This window comes from Mustela lutreola, chromosome 3, assembly GCF_030435805.1.
Source record: "Mustela lutreola isolate mMusLut2 chromosome 3, mMusLut2.pri, whole genome shotgun sequence".
Taxonomy (NCBI): domain Eukaryota; kingdom Metazoa; phylum Chordata; class Mammalia; order Carnivora; family Mustelidae; genus Mustela; species Mustela lutreola.
This window is the reverse complement of record NC_081292.1, coordinates 210,015,259-210,026,559: the sequence shown is the minus strand read 5'-3', so window position 1 is coordinate 210,026,559 and position 11,301 is coordinate 210,015,259.

Genomic DNA, 11,301 nt, shown 5'->3' with positions numbered 1-11,301 from the left:
AGGGGTTGTAAGGATCAGTCATGTCTTCTTTGCCGGACAGTATTCAGTGATAGCAGATAGAGTGATTACTCCCACTTCATTTTTCAGAATTGTTTTTAACTATTCTAGCTTGTTTACCATATACATTTCAGATAATCTTATCTATAGCAAAACAAATAAACAAACAAACAAAAAAACAGCTTGCCAGGATTTTGGCAAGAATTATATTAAACAGGGGCGCCTGGGTGGTGCGGTCCTTAAGCGTCAGCCTTTGGCTCAGGTCATGATCCCAGGGTCCTGGGATTGAGCCCCACATCGGGCTCTCTGCTCTGATGGAAGCCTGCTTGACCCTCTCCCACTCCCCCATCTTGTGTTCCTGCTCTCACTGTCTCTCTCTGTGTCAAATAAATTAATAAAACCTTTTTTTAAAAAAGAATTATATTAAACTTGTAGATCAACCTTGGGAGAAGTGACATCTTTACTATACTATGTTGAGGATTCCAAACAATGAAAATGACTTGTCTCTCCATTTACTTAGGGCTTTTTACAAAACAACTTTCATCAGTATTTTGTGATTGTCAGCATAAGAATACTATACATATTTTGTATACCTAAGTATTTCATTTTTATTGGCACAATTTTAAATGTTCCACACATGTGCGATATTAGCACACAGAAATGTACTGATTTTTGTGTGTTGGTCTTAGATCCTGAAACCCTGCCCAAACTCATGCATTAGTTCCAGGAAGTTTTTTACTGTTTGTCTGTTGCTTTTGTTTTTATATATTTCTTGGGATTTTTGACATAGACAATCATGTCATCTACAAATAGAGAGTAAATTTCTTCCTTTCCAGTCTGTATGCCTTTTTTTAAAATTTTACTACCTTTAAAGGGTGATATTATGGATAGATATATAAGGATACCAAATTTCTAGCAATATATACCTCTATGTATATATAACAATATATAATTTGATTTCTTATTTAGAAAGATAGTTAAGTAAAATGAATATAGAAGGATAATAATAGTGTAAACATTCTCTCAATTGTTGTACTTTATAGTCACTTCAAGTCTATACCAAAAAAATAACATTAATAGCACTGATGACAAAATTGAGTTACAAATTTTGCTTGACTGTAACAAATATGTGATTTAAAAAAAAAAACAAAAACACTTTTTCTTCTTTCAGTAGCAACCAGTTTCTTAGAAGCAAATCAGAATAAAGAGATTTATATCTAATACTTGAATCTATTGTGGTTTATAATCTTAATCAAGAGATTTTCATTTAATCAGTTCAAATAGAAATGAGTAATCTTATTACCACAAATTAATTATAATTGAGAGTTTGCACCTCATATGAATTAAAGCTCTACAAAGTCTTGTCTATAAATGTCTAAATGAGAGAAATAAAGTAAAATTATAAAGGATTCCATATACTCTTATAGAAATACCTCCATGCCATCTTAGCTTTGCCTTTGCCTTTATACCAGGAACTCTTGTTTTGCCAAATAAAAAGGGGTCCAGGTATCACACGGTACACTTATAATTGGTAGGTCTAGGAGAGCTCGTCCCAAAGTCTGGTACATAAAATATTGGCTAAGAGAGATAGTATAGGACAGACATTTTCATTGATTAGTTTCATTTGGAATAAAATGTAAATCCCTATTTGATATTATTATCTATTAGCTTATCAAATTATGCCAAACTCCTACCACACTGAGTCCTACTTGCTTTTGTTTACTTCATTGTTTACTTCATTGTTTTGCTAATTTATTCAACCAGCGAAGACCCCTCTGGAAGATGCGCATATGGTGCATCAGGACTCAGGCTAGGAAATGCGGACAGGACCCTGGTCTCACTCACTAGGTACCTTCTTCGTCTTCAGGGTTTGGGAAGGAATTCCGGCAGCATCTCTGGGGTCCCCTTTCTATCCTCTCAGTCTCTGCTCCTTTGGACACAACTTCACCACCTTGTACCATAGCGTGTCTTCGGAGCCGGCTGGAGGACTAACGGTGGCCGCGTGTGTCCGTGCACTGCTGGGCACAGCTCACTGTGTCAGCACGTCGTGGCTGACATCATCAGCGACTCTGAGCTCCGATGTGCACAGTTCAGTGTTCACAAATGTCCGTTTGTCCTCACACTCGCTTCTTCTGCCTCTGAGACGGAGACTCAGCTAAAATTCAACTGCGAGCACCGCAGGAATTATGAGCCTTAAAAAGCCTTTGGGACCCAGCAAACTTGCCGCTTCCCAAATCCCATATTACCTGAAGGACCAGCCACTCTACGAAGAATGTTCAAACAAATGACATTCAATTTTAACTGCTCTAATCAGTTTTAAAGAAATACTAGGATTAGGTTACTTTGAAACTGTCTCAATTTGTTACAGATATAGCAGCAATAGAACATCCAATAAACTTCTAAACTGTAGTAGAGAATTAATGTACAAATACAGGGAATTAATGTACAGATTTCATAATACTGAGAACTGTTATGTTTCTATCAACGCATTTGCACCACGTGTTATTTTAAAGTAAACCACAACATGAAGGAATTACTTTTAAATTATTTTATCAGCTTCCTTTAATCGTTCTAATTATTATTCTGCTATTTGTGAGCCTTTCAAAAATCAAATTCCTCTTAATGGAACATTTGCTGCACTTCATTCTCTGTTTATAATAATGAAAAATTAGTGAATATATCTCTCTTCTAAACAATATCACATCAAAATCCAAACTCTTCATGTGAAACTGTCCACTTCATTATCTTAGCAAGAACCATTAAATCAGCTAAGTCCTCTTTCATTAAAAACATGCCAAAACACTGACTCAATTTAAAGCAACCCTGGTTTATCTCGTGTTTTTTGTTTGTTTGTTTTTTAATAGTGTTGTATTTACATAACCATTTCTAGATTTCCTAACTCTGGATGACATTTTTTTCTAGTTCACCCTTTTTAAGTAGCCAAACCAACATTTGACATTTTAAAATCTAACAAATAATAAAAGCAAATGAATTTTTCTTCTATACATATGTTTCACCCTTAGATTATTTTTCCTAATGTTTGTAAAACTTCACTTTCCACTTAAATTACTCTGAAAAAAGGATTAATAGTTTGAGGCATTGGGGAGATGTTTTACTGAGATAATGAGGTATAAAATATCAGTAACATTATTATGAAGCAAAAATATTTAGCCTGATCTTATGTTCTTCAGATACAGAAAAGAAACTCTTTTAATCATGCTGGTGCATTTCATGTTTTATTTTCAGGTCACATAAAATGTTTTCTCCATTAGCTAAGGAAGTGTTTGTGTTTATATCTCAGAAAATATCTGGGCTTCATAGTACATACAGACCTGGAACAAATTATTCCAATAAATATTCAAGAACAAGCATGGTAGGATTTTCAAGAATGCAAGTGTTGGAGCCGACTAATTAGAATGGGGATTTTGTAAGAATTTGCTCAGGCAATTAAGGGTTATGAAATAAAGGATGATTGGAGCTATAGGGAAACTTGTAGGTAATTCTCTCATTCTGTCGTTCTAAGAAAAAGACGGTGGTATCTACCTAATTGTTGTACATTCTAACAGATGAAGGTTACTCTAAAGCAAACCTAGTTCATGGCAAAATTATCCAGACATGTTAGCCCCATTCAGCTACCTCACTAGGAACCGAATATTAAGACACTCATAATATGTTCTGGAACTCTTGGGCTATCTGGTTGGACATGGATGGACAATGAATGTGGAGTGGACATTGAAGCTATAGCCTGCAGAAGCTCTAGGTGCATAGTTCCTTCACAAATTTAACTCAGGAAATACTTCAAATTTAATGCATAGGGCTTTTTGACTCTTCTGCCTACAAGGAACAAAAACTTGACCTTTAATGTTTGAGTCACTCCCACGGTCCCTGTTCTGTTGTATGATTGCCTCCCTAGGCATCAGCAATAGGTTACCAAAGCCAAAAACAAAACAAAACAATACAAACAAATAAAAAACTGAGCTAATCAAATGTTTTCCCTAAAAATTAGTAGTTTTAAACTAAATCATAGTTTATACTGAGTTCATGGGAGCTGAGTTACCTCAATGGCAGTATGTTAGGGGAATTTTCATAAAATCTTGCTTTTTCCATATCTTGTTGCCCAACTAGTCATCAGACTGGAATCAATGATAGACCCAATATTCCACAATGGATTCATATTCTCACATAACTTATTTGTAACTAAATAATACCTTTCACATAGGAATATGCAATTTATTATTATTATTTATTCATTTATTTATTTATTTGACAGAGATCATAAGTAGGCAGAGAGGCAGGCAGAGAGGGAGGAAGAAGCAGGCTCCTTGCTGAGCAGAGAGCCCAATGCAGGGCTTGATCCCAGGACCCTGGGATCATGACCTAAGCCAAAAGCAGAGGCTTTAACCCACTGAGCCAACCAGGCGCCCCGGAGTATGCAATTTTATCAAACACTGAATGACAGGCACTGAGAAAAACTAGAAACCTGGATAAACTGGGGAACTATAGTAAAGTTTAAAATTTTTACTCTATAGCACATTATTGAAGAGGCTTCACTAAACTTTGTTGTCCTTTGGGTTGATCTCTGACAACATTTCTCAATCTCCACTATAAATTTTTTTCTCCTGGTAGCATATGCTGAAACAGAATGTCAGCTTGCTTGGGACCTTGACTTATTATAGTCACTCATAGTTCTGTCAACTTTATGGCTTTCTCTTAGCTTCTATTCTCATTGCTATGTTTTTAATTTTCATAATTGTAGTTAAATTTCTAATAAGGAAAATTACGTTTTCTTGCCTGGATTGCCACAGATTGTTGGACAACCAGTGGACTGACTACTACTAAGTTGGAGGAAAACCCTTTGTTCATCTAACTGTGAAATCTCAGAATTTGTATATTTCACCTATTTTACCATTTCAGGCCCATCTAGTACAATAACAAATAATGACCAAGTTCAGAAGACTTTGAATTAGGAAGAGTTGAATTGGGGGTGCCTGGATGGCTCAGTGGGTTAAGCCTCTGCCTTCAGCTCAGGTCATGATCCCAGGGTCCTGAGATGGAGCCCCGCATCTCTCACCGCCTGCCTCTCTGCCTACTTGTGATCTCTCTCTCTGTCAAATAAATAAATAGAATATTTTTTTAAAAAGAAAAAAATAAAAGAAAAAGGAAAGAGGTGAACTTAGAGGAAATTACTCCAGAGCTACTAAATAATTTTATTTTAAAATACAAGGGCAATAGGGGTGCTTGGGTGGCTCAGTTGGTTAAATATCTGCCTTTGGCTTTTGTTTTGGTCCTGGGGTCCTGGGTTCTAACCCCTCATTGGGTTCCCTGACCAGTGGTGAGTCTACATACTTCTCCCTCTCCCTCTGCCCCCTCCCCTACTTGTGCTCTCTCTATGGTTCTCTCTCTCTCTCAAGTAAATAAATAAAATCTTGGAAAAAATATATAGTGGAAAAAAGACAGTCTCTTCAATAAATGGTGCTGAGAAAACTGGACAGCTGTGTATATAAGAATAAAACTCTACCATTCTCTTACACCATTCACAAAGATAAATTCAAAATGTATAAAAGACCTCAATGTGAAGTGGGAATCCATCAGAATCCTAGAGGAGAATATAGGCAATAATCTCTTCGACATCGGCCACAGCAAATTCTTTCAAGACATGTCTCCAAAGGCAAAGGAAACAAAAGAAAAATAAACTTTCAGGACTTCATCAAGATCAAAAGCTTCTGCACAGCAAAGGAAACAGTCAACAGGGCAAAGTGACAACTCATGGAATGGGAGAAGATATTCACAAATGACACTACAGACAAAAAGCTGACATCCAAGATCTATAAAGAACTCCTCAAACTCAACACACACAAAACTGATAATCATGTCAAAAAATGGGCAGAAGACATGAACAGACACTTCTCCAATGAAGACATACAAATGGCTCACAGACACATGAAAAAATGTTCCTCATCATTAGTCATCAGGGAGATTCAAATCAAAACCACATTGAGATGCCACCTTACACCAGCTAAATGGCCAAAATCAACAAGACAGTAAACAACAAGTGTTGGAGAGGATGTGGAGAAAGGGGAACCCTCTTGCACTGTTGGTGGGCATGCAAGTTGGTGCAGCCACTTTGGAAAACAGTGTGGAGATTCCTTAAGAAATTAAAAATAGAGCTTCCCTATGACCCTGCCATTACACTACTGGGTATTTACCCCAAATATACAGATGTAGTGAAAAGAAGGGCCACCTGTACCCCCAATGTTCATATCAGCAATGGCCACAGTCGCCAAACTGTGGAAAGAGCCAAGATGCCCTTCAACAGACGAATGGATAAGGAAGATGTGGTCCATATAACTATGGAGTATGATGCCTCCATCAGAAAGGATGAATCCCCAACTTTTGTATTAACATGGATGGGACTGGAAGAGATTATGCTGAGTGAAGTAAGTCAAGCAGAGAGAGTGAATTATCATATGGTTTCACTTACTTGTGGGGCATAGGGAATAACAATGGAGGACATAAGGAGATGGAGAGGAGAAGTGATAAGGGGGAAATCAGAGGGGAAGATGAACCATGAGAGACTGTGGACTCTGAGAAACAAACTGAGGGTTTTGGATGGGAGGGGGATGGTGGGTTGGATGAGCCTGGAGGTGGGTATTACGGAGGGCACGTATTGCATGGAGCACTGGGTGTGGTGCATAAACAGTGAATTCTGGTACACTGAAAATAAATTTTAAAAATAAATTAAAAATTAATTAATTAATTAATTAATTAAATCTTTTTAAAAATAAAGTAAAATATATGGGCATGATAACTCTATCTTTGATATTAGGATTATAATAATTTCCGGAATTGTCAGATGCCAAGTTCTTTTTTTTTTTTTTTAAGATTTTATTTATTTATTTGACAGAGAGAAATCACAAGTAGGCAGAGAGGCAGGCAGAGAGAGAGAGAGAGAAGCAGGCTCTCCGCTGAGCAGAGAGCCCGATGCGGGACTCTATCCCAGGACTCTGAGATCATGACCTGAGCCGAAGGCAGCGGCTTAACCCACTGAGCCACCCAGGCACCCCATGATGCCAAGTTCTTAATTCAACCATTAAATATTACAGAACATCATCGGGACCTAAGACTGGGGAAGGTCCTTAGTGCTGGTTTACTGTCACTCTTTATCATGCTTTTCTGAGCCCGTTGTCATCAAAAGTATCGAGGTTGCCAGATGGCTTTTGCTCCTTTAGATAGGAATGTCTGCATTATAGACAAAAACTGCAAAGGAAAGTGCAGGAATGCTTACTTTGTGGACCTTTCTCTTTTCATTTGGGAAGAAAAGCTTTTCCTAGAATTTATATCCACATACCACTGACCAAAACTGTGTCCTATGGTTACCCAAAGCTGTGATGGAAACAGAGTCAAGTCACACAGCTTCCCAGCCGATACAGTAACAGAAAATAAGAGAAAAGAAGTACAAATTGGCCCAGGCAAACCTAGACACAGTATCTGCTTCAGCAATACTGTTACTCAGAAAATGGAGGATTCTAGTCTAGAAGGTGAATTAGTCGATAGACAAATGGAGTGGAAAATGAGGAACATGGTCTAGTTATGGCTGTCTTTCTTATGTAAAAATATCCAGATTCAGAAAAAATTATTTGGACAGTTCTCAGCTGCATTAAAGACATTGTAAACTGAAAATGTACTTATTAAAGTAGTGGAAAACCCACAATAAGTGTCTTCTGTAAACATACAAATAAGAAAGCTTCTCAACTTTCTCAGCAGTCAAATATTTATTTCTGCATGTTTGTTTTTCTGGATTTGTTTTTCTGCTTCGGCTCATGATGTGATCCCAGGGTCCTGGGGTGGAGACCGTGTTGAGCTCCCTGCTCAGTGGGAAGTCAGCGTCTCCCTCTGCTTCTACCCCTGCCCCCACCCATGTGTGCATGCATGCTCTCTCTCTCATAAATCTTTAAAAAATAAATCTTTAAAAAATAATAATAATAAAAATAAAAAATAAAAAAAATTAATTTTCTGATCAACCACAGTTGGTAGTGAAACAGACTTAAAACCTCACTATAACAGACATTGTTTCTTTGATTTACTGAACTGTGGTGAAGGTTTAATGCCTAAGTACTCTTTCAACTGTTTGTTTGTTTGTTTGTTTTTTCAATTTATTATAATGTGTATAATGGTAGTTCTCAAAGTATGTTTTTCTGCTGCGTGGGACACAAGTTATAAGTTTCAAGTAGAAGATCCCTTCCATCCAATTTTTAGTGTTACTAAATATAATAAAACCCTTTCTTCCTTACTCATAAAACATCTGAATGTCATTGAAAGTGACATTATTGAAGGAATAATTTGAGTCTGCTTACACTTATTTGAGATATAAATTATTCAGAATTCTTAATACCTTTTTTTTTTTGAGAGAATCACTGTCAACATGCTTCACAATTGATTGGAATAAAGCTTTAAGTGAATAATTTGTAACAATATGGCACTAAAGTGTTACATTATGAAAGAAAAGTGAGCCCAATAAAGCATATCATTTTTAAGATGTATTAATTGTCCAGATAGGATAAATAAAAAACTACATTGACACTAACTCATGTATATTTTATCACATTTAATTTTAATTATAATGACTCAAATTCTTATATAATATCCCCCAGAATTATTTCTGTCATTCTCCTTATAAATTTCAAATTCCTATCAACTATGGGACATTGAAATTTGATGATCACTTTCTTAGAGACAATGATAATGAAGATAGACAGTAGTTACATGTGAAGGAAAAAATAAGGAGCATGTAGTTAATTCTACATAAAATTTAATGGAGAAAGGTAGGAAAACAAAAATGTTAGTAACTGAAGATATCAAATAAATAAATAAATCTTAAAAAAAAGAACATAGTGAAGTAGATAATGAAGAGATAGATGAGAGATAGCTAGATAAGCTCATGTCAGGAAAACACTGTCAAGCTAGAATAAATTTAGGAACTACAATAGCTATGAGCATTTCTTAAATAAAAAAACTAAAAGTCCAAGCACAAATCAAAATAAATTATTTGAATTAGAGAATCCATAGAGTTTGTGATAAAAAGACTGACTGTGAGCATTGAATCTACTTAAATATAAGAAGAAAACTAAAATCTATTACAGCTTAAATGTGTCATGATTATAGCAATAGATGGCATTTAAGAAAGACCTTGATACTGGGAATATGCCATTTTATATACCACCTGACCCACCGGGATGTTGGAAATGTAGAGGAGGAAATACGGTCAGCAGATGACAAGGTTTTGTGAAGATTTGTATGTATTAGATTCATGTTATTAATGTGGTTAATGGATTCCTCAACCTTTAGAATCAACCTGTTTACAATAAATTAGAAAGTTCATTCTCCTTTAGGATATAATATAAATGTTACAATGTAGTACATTGTCCTTTTTGGCAAGAAGAAGAATGAATGGAAAGGGAAGTGAAGGTACCAGGTCTCCCATACCTCAAAAACAAGATACACAAAACACAACAAGAAGATACACTGGTAAAAGTTGATAGAAAAAGAAATAGTAGAGTAAGTATATTTAAATTTCAAGTAAAACCAATTGTTTAAAATGCTAATAACAGCTATCATACTTAGAAGGGGGAAGAGGAGTGAGGATGTAAATAGCTCAGTCTTTATATATTTTATTAGGAAATTACTGGGTTGTAAATTGTTAATGAATTATGGAAAAGGGTCATAAGAATTGTACTGACATACATAGACAACTAGGAAAGGAACTAAAACAAAAATTGGATAAAAGTGTTACTCTCTGCAGCACAGTGCTGAGGTGGAGAAAGATGAGAGAGAAAGTCCTTGCTTTCTATTATAAGCATTTAATTAATGTTAATCATTTTACATATTACCTTTATAATTTTAAAAGAGAATTTATCCACTTAGTAGCTAAGTGATCAGTCGCAAGCTAAGAAATTTAAGATGGGGCAAAAAATTTAAGCTAAGTTTTCTCTAAACAATAGGCATGTTTTGGCTTTACAGTAATATAACTAAGAGAAGATTTACTGTTCTCTGTCAAAGCAAAAATTGTACCAGGCAGAGTTAAACGGCAAGGAAGACTTTATTCAAGGCCGTTGCAGTAGAAGAGAGAAGAGAACACAGTATGAACTCAACTCCCTTTAAACAAGAGACTAGGAGAGTTTCTGAGTAGCGAGGTCAGGGTATCTTGGTCATTTGTGTATGTTAACTGGCCTTACCCAGAGGGAAAGTGTACCCTCTCCTCTGTCCACGACAGCAGGTAGTTTGATAACTTACAACAGGATAACCTCGGTTAGTCCTCTACCCTCCCTTTAAACTAGGAAATAGGGATGCTACCTCCCTTGGTGTTTACATTTCAAAGAGATAGCAACCAGGTCCTTGAGAAAAATAGTCCTCAGTTGTGAAACTTTAGGGACAAAGAAATGATATACAATTACAGGTTTCTTATAAGATGCTCTAGGAAAAGGGAGGTTCATGCCTGGAGTCGGGAAGGGGCCCATCTAAGGTGTAATCAAGCTGAGGGAAGCATTAAGGCATCTTGGTTACCCCTAGCTTAACCACCCCAAGAACCATGAGCTTATTCTAGTGATACTGCAGTGAGCTCCAACGTATTTAGAATTCTTTTGGATGAGGCCGTGGCTACATTTTGAATCAGTGATTTGGGTTTCTTGGTCTAATTCCTCTGCTTACTAAAAGTTTGAGAATAAGACAAAAGCCAATTTCCACATAGGTTCTGTCAGCTGTAAAAGAAAATCTGTGGCTGATTATAATGTGCACTTGGATGATGAGTTCAGCTCTGCCTATTAAAAATTATTACTGTATGTATTTATATCTTAACACAGGGTGAACATTACATTTATTGATATGCAAGTATTGCCCCAAATGTCATAATTTTATCATGATTTATCCTGTTAACCCTGAAAATATAATTATTTAGGTGACTGAGCAATAACACCAATTTCCCTTTATAAAATTAAGATTCAAGAGAGAGCACACAGGTTTTATACACTCTTTAAAGTTGCTGTATTTCTTCTACTTCCATTTAAAATAGATTTTTTAATATAATACTCTGTTGTTAGAGCACTGAGAATTTACTTCAGAAATGCGCACTGCATTTTTAAGTACAAAAAGAATACAAAAAAAAAGTGAAAAATCTGTCATTATTATCTCCACTTCAAAATATCTGTTTATGAAAGGCTTGAAATTGAACAAAATGTTTTCTTATGAAACTATCAGGCAAGGATTCACTTATCCCTAAGGGTAGAAATAATTGTATCTGCAGAAACCTGG